This window comes from Gigantopelta aegis, chromosome 10, assembly GCF_016097555.1.
Source record: "Gigantopelta aegis isolate Gae_Host chromosome 10, Gae_host_genome, whole genome shotgun sequence".
NCBI classification, from domain to species: domain Eukaryota; kingdom Metazoa; phylum Mollusca; class Gastropoda; order Neomphalida; family Peltospiridae; genus Gigantopelta; species Gigantopelta aegis.
Genome location: NC_054708.1, coordinates 82,143,597 through 82,165,022, shown reverse-complemented (window position 1 = coordinate 82,165,022; position 21,426 = coordinate 82,143,597).

Below are 21,426 nucleotides of genomic sequence, written 5' to 3'. Positions count from 1 at the left end.
TCTCTCTCTCTCTCTCTCTCTCTCTCTCTCTCTCTCTCTCTCTCTCTCTCGGTAGAGGTATACGTTTATGTGACACTTTGTGAAGAGCAGTTATGCTTTCATTCAAAGTAATGTAGACATGTCTCTGGAACATAATACTTTCTGAATTTGTACTATCTGTCCCTTTATGAATGAAGATGGCACTGTAGATGAAATGGATGCAAGCCAATTTCATTAAAGACCTATTGAAGGATGTGAATGTTAACATGTTCCAAATCTTCCTTTGGTTGTTAACGTAATGCATTCTTCCAGAATGTAGTATTTGACCTAGTGTTCAATAGACAATTACCTAATATGAAGTCATCACACATTGTTTTGTTCCAAAAGCAGATGATGTCTTGTCCCTGAATCATAACGAAGTTGCTGAGTGAGTAGCAAATCCTCAAAAACACACCAAAAGTACAACTATCTAAGGCAGGATTCCAAGAAGAGATCAAAATGCAAGATGCTACCAATCATTCAACACATACTGTCTGTTCCTGTACTGAAATCAACACAAGAAGCTACTTTTAAACTGGATTACAAGGTGTGGTTATGCATGCCGGTTACGTGGTCATCATTGTACTAAGCATATATGATGCCAACAGGTCTGCAATAGTTCATACAAATGCTGGACTTTCACTTTTCACGGACTTCCATTTTCACACAATCTCAGTAGAAGATATCTTAACCAATTTGGAAAATTGTGTGATTTCAAGCAACGTAGTTTATGAGACCTGGCAAAGAACTGACTCTGGAAGTAGTCTTTTAGGAAACATTGCTACGCATTCGTGTGTACAGCAAGAAAGTTAAGGACTTGGATGACTGTACAAGCCAACAGTAAGCTATAATTATCAGCCATTGCATGCCTACATAAGAAATAATCCACAGCCAGAAATCCTCTTTATAATGTACTAAACATACGTCCACGTACACACGCTTAGCATTTGTAACACAAAAACATCATGATCTTGCTACAACCAGTGAAAACAGAAAGAAAGAAAGAAAGAAATGTTTTATTTAACGACGCGCTCAACACATTTTATTTACGGTTATATGGCGTCAGACATATGGTTAAGGACCACACAGATATTCTCGTTTGGCACATCCGATTTTCGATTGCTCTATACTAAACATAGTATAATAACCAGATCTAATTTATTCATTAGTCAATGGATGACTTGAATAGACGTCAAAGTAATTTTTCTGCAACTGCAAAATAACTTGTGTCAGCAAGTTCTCTAGGGTTAATCCTAGTACAAACACGAAGAAGGCAAGAAGTCATGGTCGAAGAAGACATTAATATAGAGATAGCCATGATAATAACGATTAGAAAGGAAGAAGGAAATGTTTTATTTAACGACGCACACAACACATTTTATTTACGGTTATATGGCGTCGAACATATGGTTAAGGACTACACAAATATAAAGGGAGGAAACCTGCTGTCGCTACTTCATAGGTTACTCTTTTTGATTAGCAGCAAGGGATCTTTTTATATGCACCATCCCATAGACAGGATAGCACAGACCACGTCCTATGATGTACCAGTCGTGTTGCACTGGCTGGAGCGAGAAATAGCCCAACTGACGGGGGTCGATTCCAAATTCAATTCAAGCGAGCGCTTTACCACTGGGCTACGTCTCGCCCCAATAAGGATTAGAGAACAGTACCTATAGCCTTCTTTTCTTCTTTTACTTTGGTTGTAAAATAGTACCAAACAGCATCTTTATATTAGAAACTATAAACATTCAATATCAAATGAATTGACATATATAGGTAAATGTACAACTAGGTAGGAATATGTAATTTAAACAGGTATATTAATTATGATATGACATAATTAATAAACTAATTAGACAGGTTGTTAATAAAAGAGGTAATTGATTGATGTCCATGAGAAGATAAAGCGGTTTTGTTGTGGAATACAGTATACGGGTACCAACTTAATTATTCAATTGTTATTATAGGACTGGTAGCTGGTGACTGTTTGCTGGAAATATGGCAGCAGTTTTGAACAAAACGTTAATAGTATTTTAGATATCACAGCTATTTTCAACATGTTTTTAAATACAAAGGTAAAGTTTGCTTTTATTCAACGACATCACTAGAACACCTTGATTTATTAATCATCGGCTATTGGATGTCAAACATTTGATAATGTTTACATATAATCTTAAAGAGGAAACCCGCTACAATTTTTTTATTAGCAGCAAGGGATCTTTTAGATGCACCATTCCACAGACAGGATAGCACATACCAGGGCTTTTGATTTACCAGTCGTGATGCACTGGCTGGAACGAGAAATAGCCCAATGTGCCCACCGACGGGTATCGATCTCAGGCCGACCGCGCACCAAGCGAACGCTACCACTGGGCTATGTCCTGCCCCTAAATACATAGCAAGACACCGAGCTTAGTAAGATCGGACGTTATTATTATACATGTCAGTAACGAACATTGGTGGAATAATAGGACGGCCATCTTGACAATATCCTGCTATATTGACATTTCACATTGCCCATTGACTGAATTTGAAGAATTTCTCAAAGAGATCATCTTCCAATCTTCATGTTTGTATCACCATTTGAAAAGTCACGGCTGTTATCTTCTCTGCCAATAGTGCCAATTGTAGATGATCGTGTTTTGGGGAGTTGACCATACACTGATGTATGACCCCAATATTCACCACACCCATGATCAGAGAGACACACAAATATAATAAGACAACTAATATCGAAAGACTCTTGAAAATTGCCGCCATATTGAAAATTCAAATGGTTCATTTGTTAGATTTGAAGAACGCTCCAGTGAGATCATCTGCGCCAATATCCCTGCTTGTATCACCATTTAAAGGGTTCTCTCAGCTATCTGCTCTTTCAATAGTCCTATGTTTTTGGGAGGTGGGGGGGGGGGGGGGGTTCTTTGACCCTCATATTTGCAACACTCATCACCAGAAGCCTGTTTACCAAAACGTTTTTGTTAACATATATGATGAGGAATACAAAAAAGCAGGTCTACACAATGTCCTTTCCGGGTGGCCGGGTGGCACTTAGCTCATTCTGAAGCCAGTCTATAAAGTCTAAAAGCTTTAAACTAAAGGTCTGAACCTTGACATTGTCTGCTTGATCTGGGGTAGTAGTAGTAGTGATAGTGGTAGTGGTAGTGGTAGTGGTAGTGGTCTTAGTCGTAGTCGTAGTAGTAGTAATAAATAAATAAATAAATAAAGGTTTGTAATTGTTGGAATTATTATTGTTGAATTAGGGAATCTTTATTATAATTTGACGCCGTTGCTGTCACGAATACCATTATTATAGTATGTTTAAAGGGACAGACCCTAGTTTCAACCTGTGAAAATTAACACGAAGTTTAGTTAATTTACAAACCTGTAACACATTTGGATAAAGTTACAATTGAGTGAAACATGAGTCTGTGACTTTGAAATGGTGAAATACCCTCTAAAATAGATTAAAACTGGACTCCATAGCTGTTACTTCTCAAACGCACGTGTGTTTTTAAAAATATGAGAAATGCATTTTGTGATATTATACTTTTTAAAATAATTTAATTTGTTTTGTTATTCAACAACTGCTGGTTGTACTTGATAAAAGCATAACATATAAATTTAGTCTTTACGGATAATTTCACTTTAGTTTGTGGATGCTGGACATTAAAAGGAAATCTTGCCTACGCCATGGCAGCGATTCAGTAAAGCAAATGCTGTAATCTCTTTCTTTAAATAAGTCTGGTTTCACTTTTTACTCGTGACAATCAAATAATACATGGCTTCGCATCACAAAACACTTATAATGATAACAGTCTGCCTTGAGTAGTGCTGTAGTGGGGGCTATTATCGGCCACATTAAATCATCGAGAGATGAATTAGCCGATCGATCTGATGAAGATCAATTCGCCTCGTCAGTGCTTTGTCAGTGTCTGTAGCACGTGGCCCCGTAATTAACGCCGCGCACGGCGAAATGAAATAACTGTGATAAGTTGGAAATCAAAACGCAATATCGAGATAAATCTCTTGGTTACTTCATAACCGTACGTATGTATCACAGTTTGTATTATTGCCCTGCCTGCGCGGGGCTCGTCTCCGTATTTCGAGCTCTTTTATCTACACCAGCGCGGACGAGAAGTACGCGTCTATATACTTGTTTTCCATTTTATTAACCACAGAAACAAATTTGGTAGTGTCAGGGTTGGGGGCCCTCATATCACTACCTTACAGTCATATACTATATTAGAAATTGTACATAATATATAAACTGAAAAAAATAATATATAATGAATATTCGTACATGAAAAATACAGATTTGTGGGGTTAACAGAAAAGGAAGAAAGACAGAAGAAAAGAGAGATTGAATTTAAAGATTAATTTTCGAAATAGAGAATAGTACACTTTGTATTATTATTCCATGTCTATGGGGATCATATTAAATCGTATAATTGAATAAGAGAAAAGAGGAGTGAATTTGATGTGAAAAAATTAGGAAGGTTTATTTTCTAAGAAATCCATTTCCAAACAAGCTAGTTGTTTCACTATTTTTTTATATGTTAATTCAAATAAATAGCTCAAGCTAAGGAGTCCATTGTTTATTGAATATTTCATAATTACAATTAAAAACATATATATACATTGTTATTGAATATATACTTATTTCGTTGTTGTTAAAAAACGGTGAAAATAATAAATAAATAAATAAAAAGTGCATCAAATATATTATATTTACGTGTTTGTTAAAACGTTGTCACTGAATGTCTTGCTAGTATAAAATACTTTCATTTATTTCAATAGATATACGAGTTGCCCACACAATTTGGTTACTGTTTTGAAACGTTGTAACGAAGTGATTGAAAATACCAGGAAACTCCTTAATTTAACATGAAGGTAATGATACTGTAAATGTGATGCAGGAATAATTTTCTTCATTCCTGAATAAAACTAGCTGATATACATCATGTCTACAATAGGCCGCTCATTAGACAATCTGGACCTGTGCTTATAAAACTTTTGGAGTCCAGACTCAATCTTTAATGACGTCACACGCATACAATTTGTATGGCGTTGTCATGACATTACTGTCTCAGACTCTATTAGACCCTCGAGTCTAGACTCTTAAAAGTTTTATAAACATCAGGCCAGCAATGACGTAGATGTAAGAGCCTAGTAACCGGTAGCTCCAGGTGGAGTTCAGTTTATATCGGAAGAAAAAGAAAAACACTTTACATTACCTAATTTATACATGCCTATCTTATGCCTATAAACTGTATGTTTTGGGGAAATAAATAATATTCATATAAAAGGTAGCGTTATGCAAGTTGACCTGCTAAATATGTTAAACAAATATTGACTGAAACTACATTTATTTGGTCCATTGGGAGGTCAGGCCACTGGCTATCCAGAGACCGGACCCGGGACAGACATGCTCGAAACTCTAGTGGTATATGAGCATGTTAATAAATATTGATTGGTTGGTTGGTCCATTGAGTGTTTTATTCAGCCAAATATATAAACGCTATATCTAACTTGTTATTGATATTTTGTTATAAAAGTCGATTATGATTCGTATTCATAAATTAAAAAAAGATAATTTTGAGTCTGCGCTGGATGTTTAAGCTGCAAAATGTCTTATATTCATAGATTCTGACAGGCTATCGATATTAGTAGTGTCCATGCGGATACTGTTAGCTAGGATACTGGTATGTAATAATGTTAGGAATTCATACACAATGTCACTTTAAGGAATTAACGTGACCATCCTGAGTTTGCTATAGTTGTTAAGATGTAGCCGACCACTAGACACCTTTTAACGACTCTAATTACATACTAAATAGATTTATCTGTATAAAATATCAGTTGCGGTATATTAAATATGTTTCTAACAGTGGCGCCCCCCCCCCCCCCCCCCCCCCCCCCAATACAAAATCCTGCCTACGCCACTGGTTTCTGATCGTCAAAGTGTTTGTAACTTACAAGGTGAAACGTATTGGGACATCAAATTCATTTTGGGCTACTTACAAATATTAAGTCGACAGAAAGACAATGCATATATAGACACTGATATTTTAAACAAGAAAACACATTTAATATGTAATTTTTAGTCGTTAAAATATTTTATTAATCTAAAATATCTTAGAATGCAGCAAACGCAGGATAGTCCAACACAAAAGTAGTCGATTTTTGAAAATTAAGTGAATAATACAAAACAATACATGTTCTTTCTGATAAAAGATATATAGTCCACGAATATTATGAAAGACATAAAACATGGTTGTTTGTACATCAGGGCCCTGTTCCACGAAGCGATCTTAGCCCTAAGATCATCTTAAATGTACAACGACTGTATACACTTAAGGTGATCTTAGCGCTAAGATCGCTTCGTGGAACGAGGCCTTGATCATCAATTCATAATCCCAATAATAGCTAAGACAAATGCAGAAACAATATTATTTATTTTGTTATTAAAGGCAGAACAAAATCTGTTTGCCTGTATATTTAGAAGGCAATACATTTAGGTGTGAAATATTTGCTAACCGTTTAAAGTTTATTTTGTTTAACGACACAACTATAGCGCATTGATTTAATAACTATCGGCTATCATCACTGACAACATATATGTCAAATTTGAGAATAGACAAATAGACATGAAACAGGAATCCCCATGACACCAACCGGGCTCCACTACTCGCCGATTTGTTTCTCAGTGCATACGAATAAGAATTTCTGACTAATCTGGTTAAATGAAAACAAAGGAATCTGGGTGAAACGTTTAACTTTACTTTCCGCTATACCGATGATCTTATATCATTCAATAATAGCACGATTACCGATTACCTTCCATTGATTTATAAACGAGAGTTAGAAATAAAAGAAACACCCCGACTGTGCATAGAGATTCAAAGCGACACTGGTCTCCAAATTTAGGTGTATGGCAAAATGGATGACTAGTTTTTCAATAGTCAATTTCCCCTTATGTCGATCAATATACCTTCTGCTCCTGCTTTTGGTGTCTACATTGTATGCACAAATCAAACAACGCCGTGTCATTCTGGTACAGAAATCTTCCATCAGGATTATGATGTTCAAGGCATTCAACATATTTTATGTTAGACATTTGGAGGCTATATATGCTAAATACGATGCATCACTGACCAAAATGATGGATGATGCTATTCTATATTTAGAAATTATGCACGCGTGTTCATCTCTTTGGTGAAAGTCTTGCACATGTATTATTTTTAATCATTTAGATGAAGTGAAATACTTGACAGCTGGTTGGCAGTACTCATGACGGGTACCACCGGTGGGGTAGGATATGCTCATCTTTCGCGAACACCTGATATCATCACTGTTAAGACAGTGATTCATGAGTGCATGTAATCACAGATGCAGTTATTCTAATGATTTCTGTCCGTGTAGGTTTTGATTTAGTCTGTGTGCATATTGGAGAGGACCCAGTAAGTTGGCAATTTTGTGCCCAATCTTTTTGTTGTTTACGCAATAAAATATGTTTTTTAATCAATTTGGTAAACTAATTTGGGAGTGGCAGTCCTCCTTGTGGCGATGCAAAATGGGTGAAATATCAGTAAAAGATCTTCTCGGGAGTGGCTGTCCTCTTACAAACGAGGTACTAGATAGAGATTCGTGAAATCAACCACTATTTTGGACTCTACGTTGAGTAGTGATACTAATTTGACTGCGTTAATAGTTCTGTCGTTCATATTAAACATCGGCGTAATTTTCCCATGATAGACGTGCTTGAACCTTCAATGGATGAAAGCACGTGTCAAATGGCTGATTGGTCGTAATATTTTAGGCATATTATATTCATTAAATACAAAACATCGAGCCTATTTCGCTACCCTTCCTTTGTCTTTTCCATCGGCTCCTCCCCTCCCCCTCCTCTCCCCCTCCCCCTCCCCTCGAAATGTATCGTGGTTAGCTGTAGACAAGCGATAATTGCTTGGCGCTGAAGATATCCAAACCCTGCTTCATCTCTGATTCCCCTGACCCTGGAGATACCGGCGTATAGCGCTCTGACTAAAACGCGGATCGAAACCCGCTGGGACACTGATGGTCAACTGTCGTTTAATTTCAGGGCTGTATCTTGTCATGTGAAATCTGGCAGATATTCTTCATCGATCCGGCGTTTTGGACATCTCCGTTCTCGCTGGGATCAAACGCCGGACTGGAGACAGGATCGTTCAAAGCGTTTAATTCCTGGCAAACACCGCGACGACTGTTCGGCTTGCAATATCCAGCTCACCGCGAGCTGTGCCGTAATTAGGACCGCGATGTCGCAAATTGCAATATAGAAATTCGATGGTCTTCATCACAATGGCCTCTTTGTTGACATAAACCACAAGACAAATGTCCTAAGAGTCGAATTGTATGGTAACATTCATAAAGAAAGACCTAAAGCGGGATTTTCTGTCACTGACCGCCTTTAGATTTGCCTCAGTGGCGCCATCGAATTTAAAGTTAAAGTTAAGTTAAAATTTGTTTTGTTTAACGACACAACAAGAGCACATTGATTTATTAATCATCGGCTATTGGATGTCAAACATTTGGTAATTTTGACATAGTCCTAGAGAGGAAACCAGCTACATTTTTTCATTAGTAATAAGGGATATTTTATATGCACCATCCCGCAGACAGGATAATACATACCACGGCCATTGATATACCAGTCGTGGTGCACTGGCTGGAACAAAAAATAACCCAATGGGCCCACCGACGGGGATTGATCCTAGATCGACCGCGCATCAAACAAGCGCTTTACCATTGGGCAACGTCCCGTCCCCCTTCGAATTTAAAGCTTTTAGGTACTGGGTTCGTATCCCAGTAGTGAGTCGTAAGTTACAGCGACTTCTCATTTAAAGGTCGAGGTCAATATCTCTCTTACTGTGGGCTGGGATTTGCTATCAACCATTTCTTATTATATTCCACATTCTCAGATTTTTTTTTTGTCTCATTTTATTGATTGTTGTTTTGTAAATATATAGAGGCTATTTCATGGGGGGTTTTTTTAATACGATTTTTATATCAACGAGTGATGTATGAAAACCATATTTTTACGAATTGCGAAACAATGATTGAAAATATGGTTTTCACACATCACGAGTTCACGTGAAAATCGTATTCGAAAAAACATCACGAAATGGTCTATTTATTAGACACAACTTTTCTAAGTTTTGACAATGTCTTTGTCTTTTGTTAATATCGTTCGCTAATCCTATCGAAAACAAGTAACTCCATGATATATTCCTTCCGATGGAACTTTTCCAGAACATTTACTTGACCGTAGACTTTTAAAAAGAAATTTGAATAAAAATTCTTTATTTAATTACTAAATTAACATTTATTTAATAATACTTCTGTGCAAACATACTTGACAAAGCGACCCTCCCCCAACCAACCCCCCCCCCCCCCCCCCCCCCGCACACACACATACACACACACACACAAACGAGACAAAGGGAGATAATTTAATCATGAACTTTTACATAAAAGTAAATACGATTTCTATATTTTCACTGTAGCTAAAATACAGTAAAATATGACTGTTCACCGGATATCACCTTTATGGTTTCTGTAGATCTATATATTTCATTGCTATATAATATATAATAAATCAGAAAATTCCTGAAATTTGTTTTCATTAGGTTGGTCACAATGTGTGTGTGCGTGCGTGCGTGTGTGTGTGTTGTTTGACTGTTTTGTTGTTTTTGTTCAATTGATTCGTTTTGTTTTTATAGTGATCATATATCGAAATTTGGCCCGTGTGATGATCGGTAATAAAAATTGATAATCGATTGTCCCTACAAATATTTACTGTAATAATTGTTCCAAGAGTTGAGGCGATGGGAATGATAGAAACACGCGCTACGAATGGGTGTTGTATGGGTATTAAATGTAACATTAGCCTTGAAAATAATAATAATTCAAATCCTCTGTAATATAAGTTTATATAATTCTAAGCGATTGTTTAATCGAAACTTGACAGGCTGTTGCAAATCCATTACAACTGATACTCGATGAACAAATAAACCTTGCCTGCCAGCACTGGAGTTTTTTAATGTAAAATCGTCACGCTTATTTGCGTGCAGTGTTTCTCGTGAATAAAACATGCGTTTGGTACATTACGACGAATGCTCATGATAGTTTATACCAAACTTCATCCTTTTGTCTTACTATAATATTTGTTTTTCATAGTATACAAAGACACATTGATAAACAAAGTCAATCGTGGATAAATAAACGGTAACCGTATCATAGAAACAATATTTTTATTCTCCTGTCATCAAGTACGTATGGGTGGGGTGGGGGGAGGGTTTCTGCTAGGTGTAGTCCTGAAGATAAAAATAACAAACTCGAAGCCATTACAAACTTACTGTTAGCGATTAACGGCAATAACTTTTTTATTTACTTCCCTACGGACAGGGTAACATATACCACGGTATTTGATATTTACCATATAGGAAATATAGTAAACGTAATCAATGCATGCTTATCAACGCTGAACTGAATGTAATCCATTGGCCGTCAAGTTTAACATTGTTAGTTTTGTTTTTCTTATTTTGTGTTGCTTCTTGCGAGATCGGTTTAGGATCGATCCCCTTCGGTATGCCCATTGGGCTATATCTCGTTGTAGACAGTGCACCACGACTGGTATATTAAAAACGATGGTATGTGCTAACCTATCTGTGGGATTGTGCAAGATCCCTTGTTACTAATGGAAACATGTAGGGCTTTTATCTCTAAGACTATATGTGAAAATCAGTAGCCGATGATTAATAAACCAATGTGCTCTAGTGGTGCCGTTAAACAAAAAAATAAATTGTTTGTTATTTTTTGTTGTGGGATGGGTTTCTTTTGTTTTTGTTTTTCCTTTTTATTGTTTTTATTGTTGATGATGATGATTTTCTTGGGAGGGTGTGTGTTTTTAAGCCGACATTGAACATGGAAATACAAACTTCCATAAAAACAAAGTAATTAAATAGTTGCACCACTTATTGCGCCCTCATATTTTAAGAATCCATTTGTCAGTATCTCGTACGTTTATCCTGCGTGGCAGTAAAGCTGTCGTCACTCCAATTAAGTTAAACATTTCGTTGATTTAAAGAGGAGACAACTGAAATTTACGAGGCAATATGTCTCTAGAGTTGTTCTTGATCACGTGATAAATGTTAGACACCCTTGAAATTAAAGACGTTCTTAAATTTCTCATTAGACTGCACGAGTTGGGAAAACCTGTCATAAAACGCTTAATTGGATACTAATCTGACACGCATGGCAACTATCGGTTTATTTACAAATCTTTGTTCCGCAGAGGATGTAGTGATATGGTAGTCACAAATCCACAGACGTAAACTGCCTAGCTTACTATAGGGAAGGGATCTTGATCAGTCGCTAGAGCGCTTGCCAGAGGATGTAGTGATATGGTAGTCACAAATCCACAGACGTAAACTGCCTAGCTTACTACAGGGAAGGGATCTTGATCAGTCGCTAGAGCGCTTGCCAGAGGATGTAGTGATATGGTAGTCACAAATCCACAGACGTAAACTGCCTAGCTTACTACAGGGAAGGGATCTTGATCAGTAGCTAGAGCGCTTGCCAGAGGATGTAGTGATATGGTAGTCACAAATCCACAGACGTAAACTGCCTAGCTTACTACAGGGAAGGGATCTTGATCAGTCGCTAGAGCGCTTGCCTGAGGTACTTGATGCGAAGGATCGAACCCATCCGGCGGACACTTTTTATCAGCAACCTGTGCTCCACGACTGGTAATTCAAAGGCTTTAATGTGTTGTGTCCTGTCTGATGAAAAGTGCATACAAAATATATCTTGCTGCTAATGGAAAAAGTATTGTGTTTTCCCTGAAGATTACCTGCCAGAAACAACAAGTTAACATTCCTGACCGATATAACTATAATGCTGTCGTTAAAGAAAACAAACGTGTATTTAATTACTGAATATGGTATTGCAGATAGCCAGGCACAACCAATATAGCATCGAACGATCAACACAGACATTTCATCTGGGATCGATCCCCGTCGGTGGTCCCATTGAGCTATTTATCTCCCAAGTCAGTGCACCACGACTATATCAAAGACCGTGTCATGTGCTATCCTGTAAGTGGATGGTGCTTATAAAAAAATTCTTTGCTACTATTGGAACAATGTAGCGGATTTCCTTTATTAGATTATATATCAAAATTACCAAATGTTTGACATGCAGTAGCCGATGATTAATAAATCAATATGCTCTAGTGATGTCGTTAAACAAAACAAATGTTTCATCTACTAAAGGCAAACTTGCCCGGATTGTATGGATTGTTGGTACGTTCATCTTTAGCTGACGCTCGTTACCATAAGCCGTTAAAATTGACAAGGTTATTTTTTCTAGTTTCTAGTGTAGCCAAAAATCAGGGGTCAGTTGTTCAAACATTAGTTAGTTTAATCAGTGGTTAGAAGACATTTTCAAAACCAAGAACTGAATCAACAGAAATAATAATCGAAAACCACGTTGTAACCTGAGTTAGAACACATGGCTCACGCGATCGGGCTAGCTGGAAATTGTACAAGGGTGGGGATCTAGACTTTTTAGGGAGGTTGGAACAAGAACCACTGGAAAATACACTGGAAAATAATATTCGTTTGGAGCAGCGGGGAGTGATTAACTAGTTTCACGCAGACTTTCTCACGATTAATCAATTCAACAACTAATGGTATCCATACCTAATCATATCTAAAGTGTATTTTGTATTTGTGCAAAACTAATTAAAAGGAAAACATTACATTAACCCTTGATATAAGCAAGCTTTCACCAAGTAGGCCAAGTGTATGAAATACAACGAATAGGAAGTTGGCTGAATGAAGTATTTATCGGGAACATTTAAATGTATGTTCAAACGATGTCTTGTTAGACGTCCAATAGCAGATGATTAATTAATGTGCTATAAAACAAACGTTATCTTTATTTTACTGAAAAAGATATATTATATTTGATTTTACACTGATATCTTAGCAAACTCCATACGATCATGTTACATATCCACCAACTGCACTTTGGATCGCATTAATTGATTAATGAATTAATTATTGGCTATTGGGTGTCAATACTTACACGCTACCTTTTCCCTTGGCAGCAAGGGATCTTTTGTCAGCATTTATCCACAGGCAGAAGAGCACATACAACGGCTTTTGATATGCCAGTCGTAGGGTACTGGTTGTGATAGGGGAAAAAAAAACAATCACAGAATGGGTCCACCGAGGAGCTGCACTCTACTTTATAACAAATGATTATACAAAATACATCCAGCTCTTTTGGTTCATTTTCATTTGGCCAGTGTCAAAGTACAATTTAGTACATACGAGATGTTAAAGTAGTTTTTTAAAAAAGGGAAAAAAAGAAGGCATGACGCACGGGCAAGTCTTCAATACTCATTTGCAGCGCTATTTTACCGCTTTAATTGTTAATATTTTATCATTACACTTAAACTTGGTAAAGCAGGGAGCTACTTCGTCACTTAAAACAAGCGCCATTAAGCCCCTTAAAGCATCTTTACTATAAATTTTTCATCATTACCGCCGAGTCTTGGCCCTAATCGGTCTATCTCTTCGTAAAGCGAGCAATATTAACGCAAGCACAAGAAGTAATAAATAGCAATCATGGCCGTGACACTGGAGGCGCGTAGAATCTGCTAGTCTGATGGTCTCATCATGCAATAAGAATGATTGTGTCAATAAAAAGGGAGAAAATTGCCACTTTACACTTGAAAAGACATTAGGGTCAACGACGTAGACACGGCTTCGTTCGTTCGTGCAGTCGTAATTTGGAAAAAGTCGCCCGCAAATGGATTTCCTCGATCAGCGTTCAATTAGTCGGAGAGCAAGTTTCCGCTGACGCGCTCATCCGAAATGGCGGCAGGAAAACTCGGCAAGCCTCTTTTAATGAGCGGATTACAATGTGTCGTTTTACAAAGAAACCATTTATTGCAGCCGGTTCCGTGGGCCGACCTCCGCTAAACGATTGAGCTTCCAATTCGACTCATCGACGATTTTTTTTCATCCCTCCCTCCCCCCACCCCCGATCGCTATTGAGCTCGATTGAGCTCGTTTATTATCCGTCCAGCAGATTCATTAAGTCATTATTCGTCGTCTCCGATTGCCTGATAAGAAGATGGCTTCGATTGCCGTGTCCACGGCTGGATCAGGTTTTCTTGCTAAATTGGCGGCGATCATGGCCAGCGTTTGCTATAAACTGTCGCCAATAAGGAACACAATTGGTCATCGATCGCGGTATAGATGGCAGGCTGGTCCCGGTGAATGGCGCTGATGTGATCATACAATCACATAAAAAACCAATATACATATCTCTATCTCGCTCGCCATCGCGCTTCTTTGTCAGGCAATACTGCTCTTAGCACTGTTTTAATTATCTCTTACTTAACAGGGATTCTGTGAGTCTGTGTGCTTTTTATGTTAAAATAAAAACAATAAAAAGGAAAAACAAACTAACAAAAAACAAAAGAAAACAAGAAAACAACAAAAACCAACACAAATAAAAATTCCAACTAAAACAAAACAAAAAATAAACAGCAAAAAAATAATTGTATATTATTTATATAATTGTTTAATTTATTGTTTTAGTGGTTTCGAACGGAAAATATATTATTATGTTTTATTATTAATTTTTTTTTATTTTATTATTATTATTTTTTTATTGTCTGTGTTGGTTTAATTTTAAAACAGGTTGGGGAGTTTTGCTTGCAAACTCAACAGAAGTAACTGTGTTGAAACTGGGGAAACATTGCTCCATATGGTGATAGAACATATATTTTATCACCATGTTTAAGGTTTTTTTTTAGGTGTGCTTTGATGTGTTTACGGCAGGGGATATAAATATTAACTTGCGTTGTTTTTGCCATGTACAATTTGTTGCTCGTAAGTTATTAATAGATTTCAAAAGAAAAAGAAAAAAAGAAGATAGAAACAATTTTGAAAATTGGAATACTGTATAGATATAGTCCTGCAAACAGGGACACCTAAATAGGGTGGGGTGGGGTGGGGTGGGGGGGTGGGGTAGCGGTACCGGCAGGGTAACATTACTTCACATGGCTAGACTGTTTCATTATAGTGTGGGAATCATGAAACCACATGATGACACGTTCAAAACTGTGTGCGTTTCGCATTGCGGCCATTTTTCAAGATGGCTGCCGCCATATTAAAGAAAGCCACTTTTTCACATATTGAGACGATTTTTTGTATGACAACATATGGGGGGAGGTTGGGGGTTTTTTTGTTGTTTTTTTGTTGCTGTAGTTTTTTTGTTTGGTTTTGGTTTTTTGGGGGTGGGGTGGGGTGCGGGGGGGGGGGGGGGAGGAATATGACAAACATGCTTCCAGACCAATTCGATGTATTCTGAACACTTTTTAAGATGATTTCACAAACATTAAAGAGACATTCCTGAGTTTGCTGCATTGTAAGATGTTTCCTACTAAAAAATATTTCTACGATTAAACTTAGATATTAAATATATTTTCTTGTTTAAAATATCAGTGTCTGTATATTCAATGTGTTTCTGGTCGTCTTTAATATTTGTAAAAAGCCGAAACTGGATTTTGTCTTCAAATAATTTCATACGTACGAAAAAAAACATATTTTAGGAAATAAAATGAAATTTAACCTAATACAAATATTAGAACGATCAGAAACATGTTTAATATACAGCCACTAATATTTTATGCAGAAAACAATATTTGATATGTAATTACAATCGTTAAAAAGTCTCTGTTAGTCAATAACATTTTAAAAATGGCAGAAAACTCTTTAAGCACTTATCACTGTATTCTCGATACTCTAATATCATACTAACAATGATATATACAGATTCTCCATATGTAATGTGATTGATTCCATTGAAATTTGCCATTTAGAAAATTAAACAACTTTGCCATATAATTTGAAAATAAATGGTTTACTTGAAACTCGTGTTTCAGAGTCGTCTTCTAAGGTTAAAACTCAGTGACCGTAATCTGATACATTATACCAGCTACATTCAGTCATGATGTGGTATATTCCTCACACCTAATTTCAATTTTTATATTTCCTGTAATCTGATATATTATACCAGCTACATTCAGTCATGATGTGGTATATTCCTCACACCTAATTTCAATTTTTATATTTCCTGTAATCTGATATATTATACAAGCTACATTCAGTCATCATGTGGTATATTCCTCACACCTAATTTCAATTTTTATATTTCCTGTAATCTGATATATTATACAAGCTACATTCAGTCATCATGTGGTATATTCCTCACACCTAATTTCATTTTTTATATTTCCTGTAATCTGATATATTATACAAGCTACATTCAGTCATCATGTGGTATATTTCTCACACCTAATTTCAATTTTTATATTTCCTGTAATCTGATATATTATACCAGCTACATTCAGTCATCATGTGGTATATTCCTCACACCTAATTTCAATTTTTATATTTCCTGTAATCTGATATATTATACCAGCTACATTCAGTCATCATGTGGTATATTTCTCACACCTAATTTCAATTTTTATATTTCCTGTAATCTGATATATTATACCAGCTACATTCAGTCATGATGTGGTATATTCCTCACACCTAATTTCAATTTTTATATTTCCTGTAATCTGATATATTATACCAGCTACATTCAGTCATCATGTGGTATATTCCTCACACCTAATTTCAATTTTTATATTTCCTGTAATCTGATATATTATACCAGCTACATTCAGTCATCATGTGGTATATTTCTCACACCTAATTTCAATTTTTATATTTCCTGTAATCTGATATATTATACAAGCTACATTCAGTCATGATGTGGTATATTCCTCACACCTAATTTAAATTTTTATATTTCCTGTGATCGATTAAGTATGCCTGTATGATTAGACCTTATAAAACGTGCCCTTTTTAAGACCATACCATGTCTCCGTGGGTGAGATATGGATCAGACTGTCCAAAAGCGGATAGTCTTGGTAGGATAACCAGGGTAGGGTGGGTGCAACAATTTGAATCCAGTTTCGCAGAGCAGCCTATGTCATGTGATCTGGTGCATTTTCGTGAATCAGGAGAGGGGTAGTTGACAGCTTTCCTCGCCATTTTTGACGGAATGACTAACGCAAACAAATATGCAAATCAACGTAATATTGACCCATACTATGGATATATGAGGCATACAGACGATATAGATTCGTCAAATTTTGCTTAGACTCAGGGTCATAGTTATAAATCCATGTTTGATACCTGGTTACTAAATGCTGCTTAAAACGTTCCCAGTCCAGATTCATCATACACAAATGTTCACGGAGAATGGATTTCACTTACCCATGACTAAGCTCCAGAATGTCTAATAAGTCACAGTGTCACTCTTCGATCCTCCATCACAATTCGTGTCAGTCTCAACATTTTCCTGGCTTTTCGAGGTTTAAGGTCTGTCAGATCGGCGGTCCCCTTCAAAAGAGTTCCTGCCACAATGGAATTCTGCAGTCAAACTCTTGACTATGGAATATGATACACATTGATCATGCGAACTTGATTTTTTTTTTGAATGTTAAAATATTAAATGACCTCATTGTACTTCATTTTGATGTTTTCAGTCCATTAAGATGTATGGCAGTAAATAGGAAACGTAAATATTACAGGTTTTACACTTAAATTACACTTAAAATTGTTCTCCTTTTTTTCACTGCTGTAGGATTGACCCTTCAGAGTAAAACTTGAAACCTTTCGATCACATTCACGTAACATACTAGTCATGTCATATCAGGTCATTAGAAACCGTGTTCCCCTCTCCCCCCACACACTAAGACAAACATATACAATGTTTGTTTGTTTTTGTTTGGGTTTTTGTGTGTTTTTTGTCCTACCCTATACAATATAAAAATCTGGCTTATGCCCCTCTACTAGAGACTACTAGAGTTTGTGCCTTCCCTCAAAATATTGTTCCTACGAGCCTAGATATAGGGCAACGTGATATAAAGTATTGCCGTTCACTGAGAAGGGTTGGGCTACCGACGTATTTGGCTGTTCGGTTTAGGTGCATTGTGACTGTGCCCATGATTGAGTTCATCGCTAATTTTACATTTACTACCTAGTCAGTATATGTTGTCTTTGTGTACACATAAAAACAAACCCAAACCCCAGTATATTGACATCAATTCTTTAAGGAACAATTCCAGTTAATATTCCTGCAACAATCATTTATGGCGTTTTTACTAGATCACCATATCAGTAGAGCCCAACTTGACGTTGCTAAGACTGTCCATGCAAACGTAGTGTGAGTACAGCATCCGGTAAAGGTGTGTGGCTGCAGGGTTCGTGGGCATAGAAGTCAGGTCGACGAGTGAAGTGGCTGAAGAGACCAATTTTAACAGAGGTGGTACATTGTAGATATCGATCCGCAGGGGCAATGGAAGCCTCTGTTGGGGGGGGGGGGGTGTAAACGGAGAATTACGGATAGCTCAGTGGTGGGTGGTGCCCGTGATGTTGCAATAGCTGTAGACGGTAATAGAGGAGGTTGCACATCCCAGTCTACAGGATGAAAGGGCATCTAGGGTTTGTCCGGGAAGGTGTGTGTGTGTGGGGGGAGGGGGGTGCAGGGCAGAAACTGGAGGTTCAAGGGTAGACCGTTCTACGGCTTCAATTGTGTGCATCAATCAACAGGCCTAAACCAGTGAGTATTGGCCACATATCCTCGGTGAATTTACTGGGTGCTGGGTTGAGTCCAGAGTAGATAGCGGATAAATATGGCGTTGAAGGTAAAACCAAAGACCATTTTGCCGGCTAGTCTCTCAAACAGCCGAACTGGTAAAGGTTGTTCAGCACACGTCAGTATGTCGGAATATAGTCTGCTTTTCAAGTTGGATGACAGCTGGCGTGGGGTGGGGTATGGATACGAATTTCTATTAGACTTGACTGATAGATCGAGAGTTGAGGTGAGCCCCAAGGATAACTTTCGTTTTAGTGAGTTCACCACAATGAAACATCAAACACACACAGAGATTCATCAACATGCGAGTGGATGTGCCAAGGAGGGGATGCGACAAACATCACATGTTGATGGATCAGACGACCTACTTACAAAACAACTGCGTTTGTGTTTTGTGATTCTGCGAGGCCTTTTGTTTAAACCCCTAACATTTAAGCTGTTTTAGAGGAAAGTAGAGTTCTTTGTTATGATAATTAATATAGACGGGATGGAAATGGGACCGGATATAAACCTCGTGAAAAAAGGGAGGGCCATTATCTGTGTATATTTTGAAACATGTACACCAAATCATCTTACAAATATTATTGTCATGTTCTATGACCCTCCAAAATAAGGTTTGACACCAAAAACACATTCCTAGCTGGAAGTGCCACTGAGTTATGAATGTTAAATTCTAGAACATCCGCCATCTTGAAAACAACCCAATGAAGGAAAAACTAGTTTGTTGTTGTGTCATGAAGGCACCACTGCTACAAGTGTTACGTGTTACTGTGTTCATGAATATGCATGATCATTTCACCAGATACCGCTGGTTGGTGCTGGGTTTTGAATAGCTCTCTATAATCTAAATCTGGGTAGCAATTAATCACTCTGCTGTTGTTGTTGTTATTAAAGTTAAACTTTGTTCTGTTTAACGATACCACTAGAGTACATTGATTTATTAATCATCGGCAATTGGATGTCAAATATTTGGTAATTTTGACACATAGTCTTAGAGAGGAAACCCGCTACATTTTTTTCCATTAGTAGTAAGGGATATTTTACATGCACCATCCTACAGACATAATAACACATACCACGACCTTTGATATACCAGTCGTGGTTATCTTGGTTAGTGAGGAGTTGGTGGTGGTTATCATGGTTAGTGAGGAGCTGTTGGTGGTTATCTTGGTCAGTGAAGAGCTGGTGTAGTGGTCTGTGTGAAACTGTAAGACAGTATTATTGTAATTAGAAAGGGATTGTGTTGGGGGAAACTCCACAAAATGCGAAAAATTGTCCTTTTGATTTAGAAGCGCCTGAATAATAATTTAGAAGTTACATTTTGAGTAGCTGTAATGTATTCTGTATTACAGCATCATAATTCTAGGTTTATTTTATATTATTTTTCATTTCATTTGTTAGATTTCACGTCTAACAGTCGATAATTAAGCAATATACAGGGGATGGAGTCGTTTAAAAACCTGAATATAGGAAGTGAAAAAACACAAAACAATGACCGTTAATATCCAAGGGTATTTATTGACATCCCAAGTCACATTTTCACACAAAAATAATAAGTGACGACACAGTCACGTTGTATTAACATACACATGTGTATTCAGTATTCAACCGTTAAAGCTGCAACCTCGATCGCCATTATAGCATAACATCATTTACTATTGCAAAATACAAATCGTGTTTTATCGCTATCAGTGTCAGCTGCCTTCATAAAACGTACATATCTATCGTCATGAATGTAATGCTTTATAACACAAAGCAGTAGGAATTTAAGCGTTTGCTTCTACAACTTAAACTTTTCCCGTCCCAACCAGTCATCCACGACTGGTATATCAAAGACCGTGATATGTGCCTTCATGTTTGTGGGAAAGATTCCTTGCTGCTGAATGTAAAATATAGTAAGTTTCCTCTGAAGACTATGTGTTATAATTTCAAAATGTTTGACATTCAATAGCCGGTCTGTGGGAAAGTGCATATAAAAAATCTCTTGCTATATTAGGAAAAAGTGGATTTAAAAATTTCTTGTTGCATTAGGAAACAGTGGGTATAAAAGATCTCTTGCTGCATTAGGAAACAGTGGATATAAGATATATCTTGCTGCATTAGGAAAATGTAGCGGGTTTCCTCTGATGACTACGAGTCAGAATTATCAAATGTTTGACATCCAATAGCCGATGATTAATTACAAATGGACATCTTCTAATGGTGTCGTTAAACAAAACAATCTTTTAACTGGAGAATTAAACATTGTTATGTGTCTTGGGAGTTAAATATGCGATTATAACCATAGGATATTAACAAATGGCGTAACAACAATAATTAATTGTAAAATATATACTTGAGATTGTATGTTTAAAATGTACATGGACTTCGTCTTTTGTTGATTGTCATAATTTAAACAAATCAAATTAACTATCTTTAACAAACTATCGCAAAAAGCAGCTTTCGGATGTTAATAATATATGATATGCATTCAAAGACTGAAAAATCAATATATCTAGAGTACGAGTGGTAACAATATTGGTATACAGTCATACTTCAAGACATTTAAAGTACGGATGGTAACAATATTGGTATACAGTCAAACTTCAAGACATTTAAAGTACGGATGGTAACAATATTGGTATACAG